Genomic DNA, 4,845 nt, shown 5'->3' with positions numbered 1-4,845 from the left:
TGACTTTAAGTTGCTGCTTTACCTGCTCCAACAGCAAGAAGTAACAAGAAAGCTCTGCTCCTTGTCTCTTTCACTTACACTCACACATACACAAACACACACAAAAAGAGACCCAAGGCTGGATTACCAGCTCAGCAAAGCAGGCAGCTGCCCTGTGTGATACATAATTTGATTTACTGAAAATCTGTTAATTTGCTGTATATACATTTGAATTAAATGTATTATCTGATGTGGGCCATACATTACCACCTCTTCCTGTGCCTAGCTTACATTGGTCTTGAATAAATCTTGTGCCTATAAATTGTAATCAAAATGCCTAGAACTCACTGATGCACAGAAAACCTAAGATTGTGTTGTACACTATCATTGGAATACTATTGGTTTTTATCGGTCTCTGTGTACCTTGAAGGGGACTTGATGGGGACCTGGAGGTGTCAGGAGATTAACAATAAAAAGATTTTTTTTATTGAGGTCCCCTGGATAATCCTGCCATTAAAAGCACCACACAAGCAATGGCTTCGGGCAGGGCTTCCAAACCTTTTTTAGCCTGTGACCAAAGTATCCAGTTATTTCCATGAAAAAAGCAAAAACGTAAAACATTATGATATTTTTCCTTTCTAATTCATCTTGTGACCTCTCATAACCCTGCCACACATATAGAGGTCCCAATCTTCTGTGGCCAAGTAACAGTCTAAGCCACAAGTGTAACATCAGTGAGAGAATTAAATCATCCCAAGACTTAGTAATACATGTTTTAAAAAGTATTGAACCCACCATTAGACATTTCTTTCCTCGTTGTTTTAAAACACTAAATCACTGTAGAAGTAGTTTTCTTTTCACTGCTCAACTGAAAAGAGATTTCAAAGTGAAAATGAATATGTAATTAAGTCCAAACATAGAACTTTAAGCAATCTGGAAAGCCCTTTTGCTATGACAGTACTGCTGCAGTCAGTGGTTCACAACTGTCATAATAATGAAGGTAGGTAGGAGGGTCAGCCCAGTCCACCGAGTCTCATCAGGCACTGTTCAGGTAAGCAGTATTTCTTTTCTGAATCCGAAGGTAATGTGTTGATACTGTAACCAAAAATATTAGCCAATTGCTGTCTTTTTTCCCCTTATCCTTTTGTCTTGAGGTTTGGTTTTAGGCAGGTTGTGAAGCTGCTCGGAACAAAAAAGCTCATCCTGCTCACCCAGGATACATTTCCTGCCTTCGGGAATGGCGCGAAATTGCGCTCTAGTTGAACAATTGAACTGTTTCAGGCCGCCATGTTGGTGCTACGTTGTTAATTTTGCTAACAGGAATGCTGCTGCTGCTCCTGTAGCATTTCACAAACAAGCTCGCCAGTTAAAACGTTTGTTTGTTCCATGCTGTCAGTGTTTGTCCCTAGTTTTTGCAAAGACTAAACTGGAAGAAGAGGAATCTGTTGGCAGATTGGGACCTCCTGCATCATGTCTTCACTAAGCTAACTTAGCTTGTGCAAACAGGTACTGTTTACTTTGACATATATAATATAGAGTTACATAGTAAAAGAAGAAGCTTTTTAGCTTTTGTTCTACACTTTACACTGCTGTGCTGATATGCGTCTGCTACTTATTAACACTAAATAACATTTCATAAGAAGAGATGTTTTCAAACCATGGAGTATTGTCAGTTTAAGTGACCTTTTTCATAGCTGACATTTAGATATATCATAGCAGGAACAAAGCTCAGTTGTAATTAAAGACATTAAATTCCATTTAGGTGTGTCAGATCTATGGTCCTGGTGTTGTGGATGTTATCTTACTGTCACTTGGCCACTTAACGAAGCAAAGACATGGCTAGTGCTATTAAGTTACTGCTGTGCTTTTCCTGCTATGCCACCTGAAAATGCCTGCTGTGGAAACAGTCCAACTTAACTCTACACTGAAGCATTTTAAAGGTAAGAAATGCAATTGAATTGAAATCTTATGTTTTGTCATTGGTAATTTTTACTGTGTCTGCGGCCACTGCAAATGACTTTATCTTCTGTAAGTAATGTGAACAACATGATGAATCTGGATCTGGATCTTAAATGCTCCACTATGTTCACCAGATAGTTTTGAATTGTCGCTTTCTGCTGTTTGATAGCATACAGTGGGTTTAACAGGACTTTTTTGCTAGAAACAGCTGCTTGTCGCTGCTGGAAACATGGTTGATGACAGTGAACCAGAACCATGGAGCTATGTTGGCCATGTTGTACAACATCGAACACTTGAAATGCTATTGTGTGCATGAGATACAATTTATTCTCACATTTTGGCTAATTCGAGAAAACAAGATGCAATTAAATCCCATGTTTTGTTTACTTTACCACACTAAGTGTATATGAAGAGAGACAGCACAATGCTTTTTTCCTGTGTAACGAAAGCCTTGAAGGCCTCTGAAAGCTTTGCCAGTTTAGAAAAAACTCTGTATTTATAAGGGTTTCGTTGTGGAAGCTGTTAATGTCACTCCCCAGTCTCTGCCATGTTGACCTTGGTGTATGCTTGTAGGGAATGACGAGGTTGAAGCTTGGGTAACAAATAAAATCTTTGTACCCTTTCTGTATGAGTATGTTAAAACTGTTTATCTTAAGATGACTAACTTGCTGTTACAACAATGCCACCTTGCAATGTGGGGTCTGTTAAAATAATCCCATACTGTCTGTTTTGCTCTGCTACACTGCTGATGCTGCTGCTCTGCCCGTTCCACACTCCTCTATTACATTGCTGCAAAAACATACTGCTACTGCTGCCAATGCTCATATGCAAAAGTGTCATTTTGGTTCTCACTTTAAGTGTTTTGATCTTCACTCCCAAAGCTCTGTTGTGCTGAAGATGGTGTATGCTTGCGGGGAGTGACGAGATCAGACTTAGGTGAATGCATTGTCTATGGTCTATGTTTATTCTTCGACATGAAGGATGAAAGTGACACACTGTGGCATTTTGAATGGAATGAAAGCCATGCGAAAAGTCCAAAAAAAAAAACGGTTTGTGTGGCAATGATATTGATTGCATCTTGTCTTTGACCCTAACAAAACAATCATTCATGCTCACGCCTGTGTGTACGTTTGTGTGTGTTTGTGTATATTCTGCGTCTTTTTGAAACGACTGGCCTATTGAAATCTATTGTGCACCTTGATAATCGTGACAAGCTTTGTGGAGAGAAGATGATCCCATTCTGCTGCTGTTGGATGAATAAGCACAGATGTCAACCTTTTCACTGTGACTCTCACCTTGTCCACTCATTAGTAATGAAAACAGTTGCCTTTTGTTTCACGTTGAATATTCCTTCATAAGAACAAAGGCACGATTCACATTCATTCTGTGAAGCAGATCTCGGCAGATAAAGCCAGGCCAGCGCTGTCGTGCTCTGACCTTGTGGGCCTGATTCTCTCACAGTGTTGGGCTGGCCCACTGCCACTCAGTCCCCAATAATGAACCAGAATGTGGAAACAGAAACTGCCTTGCTTCTGGTAAAGTCAATACCTGGATCTCTTAGATGGTGTTCCAGGTGGAGGTACATGAATACACATCGCTTTCCTTTACTTCTTGTCCCACTTTACCTGAACAACGGAAGAGCCTCCCTCCTTCCTTCTGTCAAGTGTCTGGTGGGTGAGAAACTTTTGAACTGAAGAGGCAGACGTGTATTATCAGGGTTCTGACCTGCCCCAGCCCCTCTTCACTCTCTCTGCCTCTTTCTTCCTACGAGGATGGAGTGACAGCTTGTCACTGTGGGTCCTCCACAATACAGCTCAGACCCCCCGACTATTGTGGAGCTTGTAAAAAGCATCAAGGTCTTCCTCTCTCTTTCATTCACTCTTTTCTCTCTCTTTTCAAAGCAGAGAGTCAATCAGCTGTACACACACACACACACACACACACATACATACACACGACTCACTTCTTTTTCCCTTCCATCTGTCTATTCAGCAGCCAGTGATCATTTAGACTTGACATGTATTGTGAAAAACTGAGCTGCTCTGCCTCTTTCTTCTTCTCTTTCTTTCACTCCCTTTCTCTTTCAACTGTCTGTCATTAATGTCCAGGTCTTACAATATACGAACAGAGGAGGAGAAGAAAGCGAAGAGTGAGGGATGAATTGATGGATGGGAGGATAAGCACTCAGTGTCCTTTCTTTAAAGATTTGTTATTGTACAGTACTGTCTCCCAGTCATTTTTGGTTGGTGTTTCAGTCTGAAAGCCCGTCCACGTGCTCTTTTGTATGGGAAAGCAATAAGGCCCCATTGAATGAAGCTGAATGGACCTGCCATCCTTAGGGGCTGAGGCCTGAGGACTCCTATTCTTTAGCCCCCAATCTAATTGGAGCTGAAATGAAATGGAGGTTTCTTATGAAAATAGGCTTTGTTTGGCCGCAAGGCTGGTAATTCATAAACAATAAGCAGGGCTCCATTGTGTAGATAATAATATATTCATGCTGCTGGAGATGGGGAGAAGGCAAAGCGAAGGCTGAGGATATATAAGGAGGATAGGCAGAGACAGGGATGGAGAGTGGAGGGATAAGAGGAAGGGGAGGAGGAAGACTAGGGGCTAATGGCAAATAGTGTGTCAAAGAAAATTGGTAATGGTTGGGTAGAGGCAGGGGAAGTGAAAGGACTAAAAGTGGGTAGGAGTGAAAACTGAGTGGGAGTTAGGGGTGAAAATGACGAGAATAAGAGAGATACGAATGAGGCGAGGAGGGCGGGAGATTGGGAAATGGTTTTGAGTACCTCTAAGCCTACAGGTGACTGGTTTGACAGCAGTAGGGGGAGAAGGCATCGAGTGAGACTATCAGAAAAATGGGATAGGTTGCACGGCGCAGATCTGTGTGGAGTTGTGAGAGTGGTG

Source organism: Pagrus major, chromosome 9, assembly GCF_040436345.1.
Source record: "Pagrus major chromosome 9, Pma_NU_1.0".
NCBI classification, from domain to species: Eukaryota; Metazoa; Chordata; class Actinopteri; order Spariformes; family Sparidae; genus Pagrus; species Pagrus major.
This window is presented reverse-complemented; position numbering follows the sequence as displayed.